This window comes from Lepus europaeus, chromosome 14 (assembly GCF_033115175.1).
Source record: "Lepus europaeus isolate LE1 chromosome 14, mLepTim1.pri, whole genome shotgun sequence".
Classification (NCBI taxonomy): Eukaryota; Metazoa; Chordata; class Mammalia; order Lagomorpha; family Leporidae; genus Lepus; species Lepus europaeus.
The window spans coordinates 81,960,568-81,979,762 of NC_084840.1; the positions used below are offsets into that span (position 1 = coordinate 81,960,568).

Here is a 19,195-nt window from a genome sequence, read left to right on the forward strand (position 1 = left end):
GATAAATAAATCTTTAAAAAAAAAGTGACATAGTACTTAGAACCAAATTCTCAATATAAAAAGTAACAAGCAATTTGACCTTTACCCCTAATATTGCTATTCATTATCATAAACTATGTGGATGGAATGTAGCATTTCATTCATCTTTCAAATTAAATTCTGTTTCTCACCAGAGACACTAAATACTGTTTTCTATGTCCCTGGATCACTTGTATACCTACAACACATACATATCCCAATTTAAAATTAATTTCAGTGTCGTTTTCCTGCTTTGCACAGATTTCTGTAAAATGAAGATCCACTGTTTTTCACCTGAAATATACTTGTTGTAAAAATGTTTTGAAGATACGTTGTTTTGTTTTCATCCAGATACACAGGAATTTTTATTTTTATTTTCCTAAGCAAATATTCAGAGTAGTCCCTTAAAAACTGCTTATTTAAAAGGCAGAGTGAAAGGGAGAGGAGGAAAGGTACAAAGAGCTGCCGTTAACTGATTCACTCCCCAAATTCCCACAACAACCAAGGACGGGCCTGGCCAAAGCTAGGGGGTCAGATCAGAAGCAAAGTAGGCAGGACTCCAACCTGAGACACCAGCATCCAAAAGCAGTGACTTCACCCACTGCGCTGAACTGTTCACCCCAGAATGTTTGCTTTTGACTTCAGTCTTAATCAAGTCTTTGGCCACTAAAAAATGTATCACTCCACATTTGTGTTTTTTTCTGAAATTTTTCTCACATTGTTTATTTACAACTTTTAACTCTACCAGAAATTTAGCTTTGCATTATAAAAATCTAGTTTTCCTCTGTTAAGAAGTATTTCATGCATAAGTAATCTGTGTTTTCTTATGAATATTAAATGCAACCAGTATCAAGTTCTAAATTTTTTTTCACATGTTTCTGGATTTCCAATGCATTTGCCCTTTCAACTGTCAGAAACCTGATTAATTTCTAAAAATAGCATATGTTTACATTTAAAACAGCACCTCATTACTTGCTACATTACAAATGAGTGTTAGCAGAGCAGTAAATGACAAGTAGAATGTGTAACTCAAAATTTTTAAATTTTGATATTTTTTTTTGGCTCATGTAAGACTGATAAAACTTAAAGCTCACTTTTTGGTAAAAATGAGTTCTCTCATGCCAAGGTTTCCTTCTGCAATCCCATGTACATGCAGGTGTGAACTGACATCAAACGGGTATTGGGTTTTACTCAGACTTTAACCCAGGGGTTGAGAGATTATGGAAATTTTTTTTTGACAGGCAGAGTGGACAGTGAGAGAGAGAGAGACAGAGAGAAAGGTCTTCCTTTGCCTTTGGTTCACCCTCCAATGGCCGCAGCAGCCGCTGATCCGATGGCAGGAGCCAGGTGCTTTCCCTGGTCTCCCATGGGGTGCAGGGCCCTACCTAGCACTTGGGCCATCCTCCACTGCACTCCCTGGCCACAGCAGAGAGCTGGCCTGGAAGAGGGGCAACCGGGACAGAATCCGGTGCCCCGACCGGGACTAGAACCCGGTGTGCCGGCGCCGCAAGGCGGAGGATTAGCCTATTGAGCCGCGGCGCCAGCTGGAAATTTTCTTATCTTTTCGATCACGTGTATCACAACATGGATCTGGACTTGTGTACATAAACATGGACTGGTGTCCAGGGAAGCAAGCAGGGGAGCCTGGGGCGAGGGCTTCCCACACTGGGCCCCGCTGCCCACCCTCCAGTACCTGCTCTTGTGGTCCACGTCATCTACACCACTTCTTCCGCAAGCCAGGATTTTCTCCACTGCGGCCACGTTGCCCGCGCTGGCAGCTCTGTGAATGGCACCAAGCTCCCAGTAGAGCAGGCGGTATCCAAAATGCGGCCGCCTCTTCAAGCGCTTTTTCTCAAACTCGGTCACAGTCCGGGCGCGCTTATGAGTCACCCACGAGAAAAGTTTCTCCATAATCAAAGCTGTCAGGGGCTTTCAGCCACCTCTGCAGCACAATATAAAGAAATCTGGCAGTCTGGCCACCATATAACAGAGGAGCTTCGCGGTTTCCAACCTCTCGGCTCACAATAACCGTCGCCCAACAACTGCCAACAACTGCCGCACATGTGCACCAGGCTTAGCCCCGCCCCTTCCGCTCCCGGACATTCCTTCCTCTTCCTCCAGACTCCGCCCAGAAGCCCCTCCCCCTCCGAGGCGGCCCCTGCACTCACTCCTGGTTGACTGTGAACCCGTCCTCTGGGCCATGGGCTGTGCCCCAATGCTGGGCTGTGCTGCTTGCGCCACTTTCTCCTGCGGCCTGGACTCAGCAGAACTAGGCAGCAGGAGGGCCAGGAAGTGGGAAGGAGAGCGCCCCCCAGGAGGCACAGCCACCCCCTCCCAGCAGGGCAACCACACAGCTTTCCCCTGGGCTCAGGAGATAGTGGTCTGTGTCTCCAGGTTGCCTGGGCCCTGGTGATGCTCCACCCATGGGCCACACGTGCCCCTCTCCCCTGGGCTCAGGCACATGGTTGCGGGGAGGTGACAGGTAGGGGGGCAGCCTCGACCTGCTGCTGGCCCCTCCACTGAGTTCTGGGGCTGGCGTGCTCAGCCACCAGTAAACAAGTGGTGAGCCAGCAGCAGGGGAGACGCTGACCACCACGGATGCCATCACTTCCCTCTGGCACCTTCTGCCTGTGTAAGACAAAGACTTGGGACAGGTAGTTGATTTTGAAGGTGACTCCAGGAAGCATGTGGGGAATGGAGCAGGGAAAAGCACAAAGCCAGGGACGAGTGAGCACGGTGGTAGGGCCTCCCCAGGCATCTCTCAGGGTAGTGTTCTCTCCTCTGTCGATGCCCTTGTGGACTGTGGACTTTTCTGAAGACTTATGGGTGCCAATTTGTGAGAGCCATGATCTAGGGGGGCTGACGTGAGGGCTGTGTTGTTTCTGGAGCTGGTTTGGATGAGCTTAGGGCGGCCCTTTGGTTCCTGGCATTTGTACTTGGGCCCTTTCACGGGGAGGGAGGTGAGTCTGGTTTGTTGAGGGCAGGTCCCTTGTCTCCAATAGCCATGTTCCTGGGAAGATTCCATTAAGAGTGCCAGGGTGAGTGAAAGACTGGCTCTCTGAGGTGTGGATGGCTGGGCCCAGCCTCCTGCTCTTAGCACCCCACTGCCACTGCCCAGCTTGCCATCAGCCTGTGCTCTTGCCCCCACCCAGATAGACCTGCCCAGGGCATCCTCCCTCATGGGCAGCTCAGAGCATTGTCTGACCCTGGGGAGCTGAAGTGTAGGAAGTGACCTCACACCTTCTGACCTGTAGGCTTCATTTTCCTGGGTCTCTTCCTGTCTTCACGCCAACATCTGGCCATGCTTTTCTACAATCAACCCAGTGCCCACAGCCCCAGGGAGTACTGTCTGCCTCTCAAATAAATAAGTAAATAAGTCCTTTTTAAAAGATAAGAAATGAAAAGGAGATATTACATTGATATCACAGAAAGACAAAGGACCATTAGGGACTGTTATAAACAACGACATGCCCCAAATATCCACAACTACCAAGGCTGGATCAGTGCCCCCTGTGGGTGGCAGTGACCCAACTTGTTGAGCCATTACCTGTTGCCTACCAGGGAGTGAAAATCAGAAGCCAAAAGCAGCAAACTCAGGCACTCCTATACAGGATGCAGGCACCCCAAGCAATGTCTTAATTGCCACGCCAGATGCCAACTCCTTGACCAAATTTTTAAGCAACAACTAGCATGAGTTCTTCAACTCTCCTAAAGTATCAGACAGGAAGGAATTCTTCCAAACTCACCCAATGAAGCCAGCATTACCTTGATTCCAAAACAGCTGGAGATGGGCCAATCTGGAAGCTGGAGCTTTCTCTGGGTCTCCCACCTGGATGTAGGGGCCCAAGAACTCAGGCCATCTCATACTGCTTTCTATGCCACAACAGAGCTGGATCAGAATTGGAGCAGCAGCGACTCGAACCGGCACCCATAGGGGAGGATGGCACTGCAGCCAATGGCGTTATCCACTATGCAACAGGGCCGCCCCCTACCTTTAAGAAAGATTTATTTAAAAGGCAGAGTTACAACAAGAGGCAGGGAAGACCCACTCACTTTTACTTCAGCCTGGAGAGCTGACTGGGATCTGAGCAACAGTCAGGCACACAACAGGGGAACCGCCTCACTTCCTTTTCCTACCCCAATCCCACGGAGTGCCATATTGCACAGTGAAAAATCAAGCAGCATGCCTCTGATCTTCTACCCAGCATCATAGTCAGAGGCAGGGCAATGTGTGGGGCAGAGGACACATTCCACTGCATCTTGCAACCAAGGGAGCTTTTGGGCATTAGGCCCAGAGCTATGCTCAAACACTGCATGTATGCAAGGGAGAGTCACCTTAGCTTCTGGGCATTAACACCTGAAGCAGCCCACAGGAAATTCACTCCCACCCTGGATGGTCTGGGTAATGACTCCAATATACCCTGAAGTATGAGGACTGTAACAACGCATTCTAATTTTCTCTATGCCACTGTCATCTATTCAGTGGATATAGGGAAGAAGCTACCTGTGTTCCAAACCTCTGGATTCATACCCTCCAGAGGAAAATCTCCTGTAAACCTTCTAGTCACCCTGTAGGACTGGAGCACATCCAGTTCACATTTCCTATCCTAGGACTACAACTGTTGGTATCATAAGCCACAGCAAGAGTTGGACTCTTCTAGCAGGATCACAGGAAGGGTCCATCTGCATCACACCCTCTTAGAGGCCCAGCGATCAGTGCCCAAGCCCAGGCATCACTTTGGCTTGCCTGCAGGACAAGGAGGTAGCCACACCTGTCTCTCTCAGCACCACAAATAAGGGCCTGGCTATCATATTTGACAGAAAAACTGACACTGAATTCCAAGTGGACTAAAGGTACACACCCAAGGAAACCCTTATTCATCTCAAAGCCACACTTCTATTCGTACAAACTGCAGAGGACTAATTCATTATGTTGCTTACAGACATTGCTGATATTAAGACAAAAAGAAATCACTCAGAGACTACATACCTGGCCTCATCTTGATCCAAACCAGAGCAACAAGCCAAGTGATACCCTGTATATTCTGGATAAACCATTCCTTTACAATGGAAACTATTCCATAAAGATGAAGCGACAAATACACAAGATGGGCAGACGTAAACATAATGACACAGGAGACATGCAAAGTAGCATAACAACTCAAAAAAAACACAATAATCCTCCAGATTTAGATCATGAACTGAAGGAAATCTATGACAGACATAGGATTAAAAGTAGTAAGTACAAGGAAGCTCAATGGGATGCAAGAGAATACAGACAGCCTGAAGAAATGAGGAATTCAACAAGCTAAGGCGTTAGGCTTCACTGAGAAGAACCAAACAGAAATTTTGGACATTATATCCTCAATCGGTGACATAAAAAATATAATCAATAGTTTTAACATCAGAATAAACCACGTGGAGGAAATAAAAATTTATCACTGCAAAGACTAGAACTTTGAAATCACCCAATGCAGTAAACCTGCATGTACAAAATAAACATACAAAAACAGTAGCTTTTTTGAAAGTTTTTAAAATTTATTTGAAAGCCAGATCTACTCAGAGGAAGGAAAGAGGAAGAGAGGAGGAGAGAGAGATAACAGATTCATCTTCCATAAGCTGGTTCACTCTCAAGATGGCTGCAGCTGGTGCTGGGGCTGGTGCTGGGCCTGGGACTTGGCAAGGCCAAAAGCAGGAGCCAGGAGCTTTATCTGGGTCTCCTACATGGGTGCAAGGGCCCAAGGAGTTCGGCCATCTTCCACTGCTTTCCAAAGTGCCCTAGCATAGAGCTGGATTGGAAGTAGGGCAGCCAGGACATGAACCAGCACCCATAATGGGATGCAGGAGCTGCTAGCAGTGGCTCCACAGTGGAGGCCCCTAGTGAACTCTCAGAGAATTCAAGAAAGAAATCCCATTTATAATAGAAACCAAAAAATCAAATATTTAGGAATAAATTTAACCAAAACAGTGAAAGATTCCTACAATCAAAATTATCAAACATTGGTGAAAGAAACCATGAAGGATACAAAAAAAGGAAAGATATTCCTTACTCAGGCATTGGAAAAGTCAGTACGATTAAAATGTATATACTGCCTGAGTAATTTACAGACTCAATGGAATCCCTATCAAAATACCAATGACATTCTTTACAGAGTTAGGACAATCCTAAAATTCATATGGAATCACAAAAGATCACAAAGAGCTGAAATGACCTTGAACAGGAGAACCCAAGCTGGAGGTATCACAATCCCTAATTTCAAAGTATACTACAAAGATATAGTAATTAAAACAACTTGTTATTGGCATAAAAACCAATTAATAGCTCAGTGGAATAGAAGAAAGAGTCCCAAAATCAATCCTCATACAAACAGTCAACTGACTTATGAAAAAGTGCTCTGACCACACAGTGGAGTTAATGATAATATCCTCAAAAATGGTGCTGTCGAAACTGGATGCATGTACATAGAAGAATGAAATTAGATCCATATCTCTCACTACATACAAGAATCAATTCAACACAGATCAAAGACCTAATTTAAGCCCTGATATTTTGAAGTTGCTAAAAGAAAATGTAAGGGAAACACTCAATGACATCAGTATAGGGAACACCTTCATGGACAGGATCCCCACAGCTCAGGCAACAAAAGCAAAATTAAGTAAATGAGACTGTATCAAACTCAGAAGCAAAGGAAATAACAGAAGTGGTCAGACATCCAAAAGAATGCAAAAAAAAATTTGCAAAGCATCTAACTGACAAAGGATTAATATCTTGAATATATCAACAACTTAAAAAGTCAAAAACAACATCAATGCTTACAGGCAGTTTTTGAAAAGGAGATTGAAAATGCAAATGGCCAACAAATATATGAAATAAAACGCTCACCTCTAGACTTCAGGGAAATGAAATCAAAACCACAATGAAGTATCTCCTCACCCATAATGGAATGGATAAAATCCAAAACACAGAGTAACAAATGCTGACAAGGATATGGTGAAAAAAGAACACTTAAACACTTCTGGGAGAAATCTTAATTAGTGTAGCCATTGTGGAAAACAATGTGGAGATGAGATGTGTTTTAAAACCAGAAATAGATTTGCCACATCACAGTACTGTGTATATACCAAAATACCTGAACACAAGCTATCCAAGAGATACCTGCATCATTATTTTAGCAGCAATGTTCACAATAGCCAAAATCTGGAACCCACCAAGGTGTCCATCATTAGATGAATGGTAAAAAAAAAATGTGGTATACATACACAATGGAATCTTACCCAGCCATAAAATGAATGAAATGCTACTATTTACAGCAAAATGGACACAACTGGAGCACATCACATCATCATGTTGAGTGAAATAAGCTGGACCCAGAAAGACAAATACCACATGTTCCCCCTTATATGAATTTAGGAAAAAAAAGAAGAAAGGTTTGTGTGTATCAGTATTACTGCAAATACAGCTTTGTAAAACTTTTTGAAACCAATAGTTAACAATCTTAAAGTACCACAGATTTAATGATCTCTAATTACTTTAAAATTTACAGCATCAGAGTGAAATGTTCATTTTTCTATTCAATTACTGTTTACAGTCATTGTCAATAGTCTCACTAAACTGGTATCATTTTGCTTTTTACTTGTTAAACTTATTTGTTAAAGTATTAAGCCTTTTTACTGTAATTTAATTTGAAAATTGGCTCTCTCAAAAACTAAACCAAAGACAAAGAAAAGGGAGAAGGAAACACAGTGCAAGAGAATAAGGCAGAGGGAGGAAGGGACTATCATTAAGCTCTTACAACTGTGTCTACAAAGCACACTGAGTCTGTGAAACACTAATTAAAATTAAAAGAAAATACAAAGAAAAACGATGCACATTAATTTGTTCCCTACATCACTGCTTACCTATTTGCAAAAAAGAATTGCAAAGACTCAATATAGAACTAAGAAAATGAGGTACATTAAGTAAATAACAGATACAGAAACATATTAACTATAAACAGTATGGTACATTAAAAAAAAAAAAACTACCTATGATGGGGCCTGCGCAGCAGTGCACTAGGTTAATCCTCCGCCTGCGGCGCCAGCATCCCATATGGGCACCAGGTTCTAGTCCTGGCTGCTCCTCTTCCAGTCCAGCTCTCTGCTGTGGCCTGGGAGGGCAGTGGAGGATGGCCCAAGTGCTTGAACCCCTGTACCTGCATGGGAGACCAGGAAGAAGCACATGGCTCCTGGCTTCAAATCGGCATAGCTCCGGTCATGGCGGCCACTTGGGGAGTGAACCAACAGAGAAGGAAGCCCTTTCTCTCTCTCACTGTCTGTAACTCTACCTGTCAAATAAATAAATAAAAATCTTAAAAAAAACTACACATGATGTCACAAGAAAAAACTTTGAAACATAGGTTAACATGCCAATTAAAGTCACTTCATTCCACACTACAAGTATTTGGATTAAGTGTCCACATCCAGCTCCTGACTCTAGCTTCCTATTAATGTGGACCTATAAGGCAGTTGTGATAGCTCAAGAAATCAAGTACCTGTTTCTGGCTCCTGACTCTAGCTTCCTGTATTGTGGACCTGGAGAGAAATGGTTATGGCTCAAGTATTTGGGCACCCATCACCCATGTGGGAAACATGGAATGAGTTCCCAACTCCTCACCTCAGCCAGTCTCAGGACCAGTAGCTGTGGGAATTAGGAAGTGAATCAACAGATGGGAGTCCTCTTTATATCTGTTTCTTGCAGTGTGTGTGTGTGCGTGTGTGTGTGCAGGCATGCATCAGTATCTGCTTCTGAAATCAAATTTTTAATATAAAAATCACATTTTTGAAAAAATGTTAACTTTATTGATTTGAAAGGCAAAGAGAGCCCTCCTATCTACTCCCTCCCACCTCAAATGCCTGAAAACAGCTAGGATTTGGTCAGGATGAAGCTAGGAGCAAGGAACTCAGTCTCTCATGTAGGTGACAAGAACCCAGATACTATTGCCATCACCTGATGTCTCCCAGAACACACATTAGCAGGAAAGCTGGAATTGGAGATGGATCCAGAATTCAAATCCTGGCACTGTAACACAAGACACAGACATCCCAAGGACTGACTTAACTCCCACACCAAATGTGTGCCCCCAAGAAAGCTTTTAGCACTGACGAATGACACTCAAAGGCTGTTAAAAAGCCTAAAGCTAGTATTAGGTGAAAACTCCCTTGGATTTTTTGCATATCTTCCTTTCCCTTCATTTAGCATATTATAACAATTATGACAAGTTTTCCTCTCCAATCTCTTCATTTGTAATGCCTATCTGAAGTCCAGTCCTGATTTCATAATATGAGTACAGGCCAAAAACAATCCTTTTTCACTGGTTAATATTAATATATGTCTGCTTAGTAACAATTCATGTCAACATAAATAAACAGTAAATGACATCAGTAATAACCAAAAAAAAAAACCTCGATAATCTTAAATTTTCTTTCCACATTAGTCACATAAAAAAAAATTTAAAGAAACTCAAACTCTGTGACAATAGGGAAAATCCTCCACACTGTAAATCATCTAAGACAAAACTATTTCAAATACATCTGCCTATTCCATCAATTTAAAAATATTCTAGAATGCACTGGTAATTATTCTTTTTAATTTATTAAAACCAAGGTAAGAGTTTTTATTGGAAACAACAAAAAATAAATAATTAAAATATATAAAATATACTACCGGACAACATTTTGTCCCAGCAGGAATACAGGAGTGCCCAGCCACTCTCCCAGGCTGCAGCCCATCGTCTGTGTGCCAGCTGCTGCTTCCCAGACCCTCCACAACAAGTGAGGGCCCTGTCAGACACTGGGGTTGCAACTTGAAATGGATGTTCACTCCTGCCACAACTTGTAGCTACAGTCTCATCGGCACCCAAATAACAAAGCCAGCTAAATGCTGTGGACCACAACCTCCAGGCAAGAGAGAATGGTCCTGGCACACCTGCCATCTGGCTCCCCATCCACACTGCCAACACCTGGACACTCTCAACCCAGCACGACCAGGATCACTAACTGGAAGCCGGCGGTTCCCAGATGATGGTGGGAACTCACTGCTAGCAGGCAGCCTGTCCCCAGGTGAAAAGCTGACTGCCAGGCAGTGGCCATGGACAACTAGCACCCAAAGAATATTGACCCCTCACTCTCCCTTTCCTCTGGACGCCATGATGCAAAGGCAGGGGGATAGGGAGCATCTCTGTGTGCAGGCCATGAAAACCCAAGAGGCCCACCGGCTCCAAGGGGATCTGCACCCCACACTTCCCCGCCCATGGCCTAGGCTTCTTCGCCACTGCCTCTCCACTGCTGCCTGCTTCTCTGCACTACCCCACACATTGCCACAGTCAACGCCACCTCCGAACTGCACGTCCCTGCCCACAATGCCCCACACTCCACCAATGCAGACTCGCCTTTCCCAGCCTGCAACGCCTCACACTTCGGAGACACCGCTGCTGCCGCCGCCCATGAGGAACTACACTTCAGCACCGCTGCCCCTTGTCTCACCAGCTCCCCCGCCACCTGGTTCTCCCTAGCTGCCCTCTGTGTGGCTGCCGCCACCATAGACTTACACCTCCCTGCCTAGGAAGCCCCACACTTCACCAAGGCGGACTTAGAGCCATGCTTCCCCACCAACGACCAGAACCGCCCCACGGGTCGCTGCCACCACCTACTTTACCCCGGCTGCTCAATGTGTCCCTGTCGCTGACCACCCCATGCTTCGCGGAGTCACTGCTGCCTCATCCTTCCTCTCCACTGCCCACCACCGAACTGCACTTCCCTCCCATGACGCCCCACGCAACGCTGATGCCCACACCCACACCGCTATCCACCTGGACACTGAGGCTGCTACCGCTGCTGGCCAACATGGAACTGAGCAAAGCTGCCACCATGGCCTGGTTCCCACCGCTGAAGACTTCTGCTCTCCTGCCCGCCCAGAATGGCGCAATCCTCACCGACACCAACACCGAGCCACACTTCCCCACCCAGGACGCTGGATGCTTCCCCACTGCCAACCTCGCTGCCACTGTGTTAGGGGTCACAGATGCAGACCTGCGCTGCCTCGCAGACGGCCACAGGCTATGGAGTCGCCACTGCTGCCCCCTCCTTCCTCTCCGCTGCCCGCCGCGGAACTGTGCTTCCCCGTGCACGACGCCCCATGCAAGGCTGACGCTGACGCCTCCGAGGCCTCTGCTACCGACACTGAAGCCCCTGCTGGAGGACACAGACCTGCGGCCGCTGTCGCCCCTTGGTTCCCCACTGCTGCCAGACAGGCAGCCACCGCCGAAGTCTTCTGCTTCCCCGCCCCTGATGCTTCACGGCCGCCACCACTGCCTGCTTAGCCACTGCTGGCCAACGTGCACCACCGCCACCGGTACGCACCTGCTCTTCCTGGCCAACCGCCCAACGCTTCCCAAGTTGTCACCACATCCTTCCTCTCCGTGGCCGGCCACTAAACTGTGCTTCCCCGCCGGTTCTGCCGATACTACCAACGCCAAGGCCTCATGCCCACAGGCGCCCCACACACAGATGCTGACACCTACGCCGCATGGGACTCCACTCCCACGCCGACCTGCGTGAGGCCGCGGCCAGCCCAGGTTTTCTCTAACTTTCTTAGCGGACCAGTGCTTCGCCGCTGGCCCTCTGAGCAGCCGCGAACTCTGGACTGCTGGGCAGACTCCACTCTCCTTACTCCTTATGGGGTGTCAACAAACGGTGAGTGGACCTGGCCGCAGGGAAGGGGAGGGACACCTGAGCCGGGGGGTCGAGCGGACAGGGAAGTGGAAGTCTCTCTCACCAAGGGGAGTGGGGGACCAGGGAGCCCCAACATCACCGATAGTACATACCTGCATTTCTTCACTGACCGCCAGACACTTTCCCAGAGTCGCCGCTATCGCCACGGCATCCTTCTCTGCTGCCCGCAGACGAACTGCGCATCCCCGCTCTCCCACGACGCCCACGCTACCCCGACGCTGCCAGCCGTTGCCAGCATTTGGGGAGTAAACCGGAATAGCAACTTAAAAGAAAAAAATAGAAAAAGTTTTCCACAGGAGTACTAAAATATGGTCCACTATTAAATATAAAGTAATAAATACTAATACATTAATATGTTCAAATATCCGAACTCTATACCAAGTTTAATTCCCGGAATTAAAGGAAGACCTAGAAATCTAAAAGTATATGGGGCCAGCCTTTTGTCATAGCAGTTTAAGCTGCTGCCTTCGATGCCGATATCCCATACGTGTGCTGGCTCCCATCTACTCCCGTGCCAATTCAGCTACTGCTGATGGCCGGGAAAGCAGCAGAGGGAGGCCTAAGTGCTTGGGCCCCTGAGACCAACATGGGAGACACAGAAGAACCTTCTGGCTCTTGGCTTCGGCCTGGCCCAGCCCTGGCCACTGGGGTCATTTGGGGAATGAACTGGCAGATGAAAGATCTCTGTCTCTCCCTCTAACTCTTTCAAATAAATAAACTTAAAATATATATAACTATATATATAATGTATAAAAACTATATATAACTTAGATCATCCCATTTATAGATAAACAAACAAAAAAAATCATTAAAATGTTAATGTTGATATTTGCTAAAATTCAACAAGCAACCCCTAACAAAATAAGACCGAGTAAATACTTCTTTAATCAGAAATATTCAAAGACAAGTATTACTATCACTTTTCTTTAACACTCCACAAATATTAAAGTTGCCAAGTGTTAAAAATTCTTGATAGCTTAACTAGTACTCAAACAGTATTTTACACTTTATGTTCTGTGTGGGTGCAAACTGTTGAAATCTTTACTTAATATATACTAAATTGATCTTCTGTATATAAAAACAATTGGAAATGAATCTTGATGTGAATGGAATGGAAGAGGGAGCGGGAGATGGGAGGGTTGCAGGTGGGAGGGGAGTTATGGGAGGGAAAAAGCCAATGTAATCCATAAACTGTACCTTGAAAATTTATATTTACTAAATAAAAGTTAAGAAAAAGAAAAAAAATTCTTGATGGCTAATAAGCAATTATAAATAGTACTTATAATATTTTTATAAAAAGTGAATAAATACATAATTACTTATGTATGTTGCTATGTTTGTTTTCTGAACAACAGTGTATGTCTACAAGACAAAAACGTGACTTCAGTTCTAACACATGTAGGCTACCAGAAAAGACAGGCATTTTGGAAAGCCTTACAAGAAATATTACAGGATATTTTTGCTTTACTTACTTTGTAATACGGTCAGTGTTGGAGATTTGCTTCTGGTTCCTTATGATCTCAATGGCTGCCCAAAGATGCTGGATAGCTTTTGTATTCTCCTGTTGTCTTTTTGTTAAGCGTGCCATGACCTGTTTACTTCTTTAGCTGTAGTGGCAGACAAAAACACATGGAAAAGAACACGGATTACAAGATTAATTGGCAACATAGTGAGTAACAAGTATGTTAATAGCAGACCTCAACTTGTATATTCATTGTGTATCTCCACTAGGACATAGCTGGTATTCAACAACACGATTCATTCAGGATCACAATACTTAAAATGTCAAAAGAAAGGACTCAAGTACAAAAACCACTGTATTTCTCTCAGAATTATCAATTAATAGTTTACTTAAACTTAATATACTTAAACTAGAAAGATTCATATTTAGGGTCTGGGGCTGTGGCATAGCAGGTAAGGCCACCACCTACAGTGCTGGCATCCCATAAGGGCACCAGTTCAAGTCCCGGCTCCTCCACTTCCAATCCAGCTCTCTGCTATGGCCTGTGAAGGCAGTCAAAGATGGCCAGGGTCCTTGGGTTCTTGCACCCATATGGGAGACCCTGCAGAAGCTCCTACCTTCAGATCAGCGCAGATACTGTGGCCATCTGGGGAGTGAACCAGCAGATGGAAGACCTCCCTCTCTCTGCTTCTGCCTCTCTGTAACTCTGCCTTTCAAATAAATACTTCTTTTTTTAAAATGATATATATTTAAGACGTGGCAGACAAGAATACTAACATGACTTTTAACTTCAATGCTTCAATGAAGGTGCTTGCATCTCTATGCAGCAGCTGCTTAAATCAAAGAGGTCAGGCCCACATATATGATTGTAGAGTTGCTACCATAGATCAAATCTTCATTATTTTATACATATGCTACTAAAAGCAAGGAAATCATATAATTATTCCCTGCAATCAATTTCCATGTATGGTTTCCACTCATTAAACACCACTAAATGAAACTGCTGTCAGGGACACACATATGTACTACTCTCTGAGGTTATCATTTTCTGAAATCTTTGCGTATCTACATGTGACAACTCAAATATAATACTTTGAGGACACAGGCATCAGCCTCTCAAATCTAAGTTGTACAAAAAAAAAAAAAAAAAAAAAAGGACCGCCCCAACTGTTTCAATTTCATTAGGACAAGAAAGGCATCCACATTCATATATTTGGCCAAATGTTCAGAGGAGTAACTCTTTTTTTATTAAATTATTTTTAAAACCTTAACTGATTCCTTTTTTCCACTTTTTAACCTTTTTTATGAAAGAAACCTTGAAAATTATTAGAATGATAGACTACAGCAGGAAAGTACTTGGCACATGACTGAGTTAGTAACTACAGGATGAAAACATAAGGAACTAATTCCTTATAGGCATTCACTAGGGGGAGAAAGAGGAGGGGAACCATCCTCTTTGCAGCGATTAGCCAACAGTTAAGAGGCTAGGAAGAGGCCTATATAGGTCCAATAAGAGAGTGCCTGGGTTTAACTCTGTTTCATCCTGGGATTCCAGCTTCCTACAAACATGGTTCCAGTGAGGAAGCTGATGCTGACTCCAGTAATTATCTCTCAGCTGCCCATTTGGGAGACCTGAACTGTGCTTCAAAGCCTTGGTTCCTAGCTTCAGCCTGGTCATGTTCCAGGAGCTGCAGAAATACTGGGATTGATCCATCTATGGGACCTGTTCTTGTTTGAACTGGCACATGCCTGTTTCTCTTCTTTCTCTTTTGAATAGTTTTTAAGACAGAAGAACAACCATTCCCTTCTCTGTTTTAACATCAACTACTGCTTATTTTTTAAAAAATCACACATACACACACACAAATAAACAAACATAAGAGACCATACCTGCTGGTGGCCATGGTCTCTCGGGAGCCGATGAGGCTGTCTGCCCCACTGATGGGAGGGGTGGTGTGTTGCTGGAGATGCCACCATACACGGCTGCGGGGGCGCTGTGAAGATGGACATGGCTGGGAGCCCACTGTTGACCTCAGCTCCACGTGGCTAGTAGTCCATATGCTCCTAGTGCATGCTACCAAATGCACTGTGGCCTCAAAACCCATCACCACTGCTCATCCAGAGGGGTAGGCAGATGAGCTCCTGCCCAGCATGGGCCTGAAACCATCCTGGTCTGAGGGGCTCTAGAGCTCCAAGGAAGGGTGCAGGCTAGTCAGTAGAAGGCTGCAGAGCAGGTGCTACAGGGAGTCTTGGCAGATGGGTAGGCACAGCCATTCCTGCCTCAGTCGTCACCTAAGCTGGGGTGGGGGTGGGGGGACAATGAGGAAGGAAGAACATGTAGAATCTTCTGGACATTCTTGGGCTGTGGGCCCAATGGCCACCTGATGAGGCTCTGCCCCAAGGGTTGCCGGGTTAGGAGGCATTGTACTGGGTGCTATCCTTCATGTCTGAGAAGGACAATGGCCCGGGGCTGTGGAGGGCCAGCTCGCCAGTCAGGAACCTGACCTGGGTCAAGCCGTCAAAAGCTGTGTCTCTCCAAAAGGTGGGGTACCCGGCCCACTGGCCGCCCTTGCCTCCAAGCCCAGGTCCCAGGTCCCAGGAATGTGAACGAAGAAAGGGTGCCATGGGACTCACTGAAGTGGGTCTTTTACTGTAGCTCTGACCGGGGTCCAAGGAGGAGGCGTTCTGGTCGCCAGCGTCCCAGGAGCCTGAGCCGGGCCAGTCCTCCAGACCTGCTCCTCTGAACTGTATGCTGGTCAAGGAGACAGGCCAGCCCTTTCCACTGACCACAGGCAGCAGGAACATTATGTTGAAGTCCAGGAAGTCACTGAGCTTCTTGTCCAAGCCCACGGATGCTATTATCTGGGGCTGTTTCATTCTCCAGTGGTTGCAGCCAGTGCAGAGACTGGGACAGACTCCTTAGACCTGCAGGGCATTGTTGGGTTCCCAGCTTCCAGAGTGCAGCGGCATGTAGCAGGGCCTCCCAGGACAAAGTGGCATCGCAGCCGAGCCCCCAAGAGTCACACATGGGCAGCAGGGCCCAGGCCTCTTCCCCCATGCGGCCAGCCGGGGTGCTGTGTCAGTGGTGCCCACCAGCTTGCATTAGGTCCATCCAGCTCCAACCTGCTAAGCCCGTGGCCACTGACACTGCTTCAGATTCCTGGTGTGGGAGCAGCTCTGAGCCACCTACCCAGGCCAGTCTAGCCTGTGCTTCCATGTCAAAAAGTAAATAACAAAACCTGTCCCCAAAACCATGCCACACAGTACTTCCCCTCAGGTTTTCTACAAGGAGTTAATATCCAGAATATACAATTATCTCAAAAATCCCAGGGCTTAAAAAAAAAAAAACAAAAAAAAAACCTACCAATTTTGAATCTAGGCTGAAGAACTTAACATACTCATCTCGAAAGAACATGCACATGTCCAATAGTTACATGAAAAATTCTCCACATCATTCATCAACAGAAAAATGCAAGCTAAAACCAGAATGAGATTCTCATCTCACTCCGGGTAGAATGATTATCATGAAGAAAACAAAAAACAACAAAGGGTGCCATGGATTTCAAGACAGGTGAAATTTTTAGTGTATTTGTGGGAAGGCAAATTAGCACAACCATTATGGAAAATAGTATGGTAGTCTCTCTAGCAAAACAGAACCAAGTAAAATCCCACAATTCCATTACTGGGTCTATGTCCAAAGGATATGACATCAGTGCGTCAAAAGGATATCTCCATTCCACATTTATGGCAGTGCTACTCACAATAGCTAAAATATGGAATCAGCCTATGACGGTGATTCAGCCATCATCATATAAAGAATGATATATCCACAAAAGACATCAAGCAATGAAATGCCACCCAGAACATAATTAAATAATTGTGAAGAGTGAAGAGCATCAATACCTCCAGATGGCCGCTCCTAATTGATTAAATATGACAGCTTCCTTTTCAAGAACTAGCCCTCTCTAACCTGACTGCCATTCTGTTTCCTTAAGAATATTTTAGGTATATTTAGAAGTAGAATAAATTAGGTAAGATTGTCTCCAGTTACATATGCAAATGTAATTTTAACTAAATTTTTAAAAACATTTTAGTTAGCATTATCATTAAGTCTTAATGCTAAAATTGAGTAACATGGGAATAAATATGGCTTACACTTGAAAAATCATTTACTGTGTGATAGAAGCACCAAAACCATTTGTAAATTCAGGCTGCATGAGCTGGAAAGAAGGAGTAATGCAGGAGGGCCATAATAGATCTCTCATGCCTTCATTTAATATCAGATTCCTCACATCTCATCATCGACCCCTTCTTCGATGGAAATGCAAGTAGGAAAAAAAATGTTAAAATGGAAATTCTGGGGCCAGCGATGTGGCATAGTTGGTAGGGCCACCACCTGCAGTGCCGGCATCCTATATGGGTGCTGGTTTGAGTCCTGGTTGCTTCACTTCGATCCAGCTCTCTGCTATGGCCTGGGAAAGCAGAAGAGGATGGTCCAAGTCCTTGGGCCCCTGCACCCACCTGGGAGACCTGAGGGAAGCTCCTGGCTCCAGATAGATGCAGCTCCAGCTGTTGTGGCCATGTGGGGAGTGAACCAGCAGATGGAAGACTTCTCTCTTTCTCTGCCTCTGCCTCTCTGTAACTCTGCCTTTCCAATAAATAAATTAATACACATTAAAAACAAAGCCTGAAATTCTTATTCTCCATGATATTCATAGACTTTTTGCCTCACAAAGCCTACTGTTTGAGTTATCCTACTAGGCATATGTGTGTCGTCTCCCTGAAATTGAGTATAAGCCAACCTACTTGAGGATTAAGGCCAGCTCTCAACAGACCACACCTTCCATTTTCTAAACCACATACAAATTTCAACATTAAAGTAATTCAAAATATACAATGGCTACCCTTAATTCAAGCAAGCTAACAGAATATATACATTATGTACCTCTCAATGCATACTAACCTCTGTATCTATGGTTTCAAAGTTATCACAATAGCTTAAATCTAATTTTACAACATCAGGGCCATAGCAAAAAAATCTCAAGATGTTTTAATAATTTAAGTAAATATTTATCTTTGCCCTTAATATGCTTTCTTTCAAATGCTTCTACAACAGGTAAACCTTTACAAGGGACTCTATGCCAATGGTTTTCACTCTATTTCAAATTGTATCCACAGAGTAAAACTCCAAATGAGATACATTTTCTATCCCAGCAGCAGAGTCTGGAACTGTTCTGTATAAAGTAAGTGAACCAAATGTTTGCCAGTAGTGCGTGGAAATCTGTGACAGATATCAATGTAGACCAGACAAACCAGAACGAACAAGAATGCAATGGCAAAACTCTTGGTAGTTATGCAGACAACCTAAAATCAGTGCTACAAGTGAGGAAAACGAGCCATAGTGGGTCTGTGTCACTGAGCTGCAGTAGGAAGAGGCTTCATGACTGTCACTCACGGTTTACTGCACTTTGTGAGAAAGGAGGACGCAGTTTCAAAATCAGAGCCATTAATCTACGTTTTCTCCAAGTGAAATGCCATGTTGCTATTTTAGAACCTAACGTTACTTAGTTACACAATTCTGACATCAAACACCATGAGGTTTGATTTGAATTTAATGCATGGCCGCATTCCTTAATTGAGTCATTTAAGCACATATTCAGGCCTCTCATGTCACTACCTTTAGCAGGCAAGAGAGATTCAAAGAGAAATCTGACACGTGGTCCTTGCCCAAAATGCTTACTTTGCAGCACACTGAAAAAGCGTGGAGGCAAAGTCAATGCTCTCTGTTAACCGATGCTCTTGAAAATTGTGTTTTTAATTAAGAGTGCTACTTTAAATCTCATGCATGATGTGGCTCACGAACATCAATTCTTAGTTTCATTACTTAGAAGTATGTAGTCTAAACAGGTCTGTGTGTCCTCAGTTTTTAAAAAAATGATCCATATC

The 19,195-nt window shown here is 44.9% G+C and overlaps 1 pseudogene; it reads right to left on the reverse strand.

Moving 5' to 3' along the window:
- Window positions 1-13,390: 13,390 nt before the first annotated feature.
- Window positions 13,391-16,126, reverse strand: LOC133773488 (transcription factor E2-alpha-like; annotated as a pseudogene).
- Between the last annotated feature and the right edge of the window lie 3,069 nt (window positions 16,127-19,195).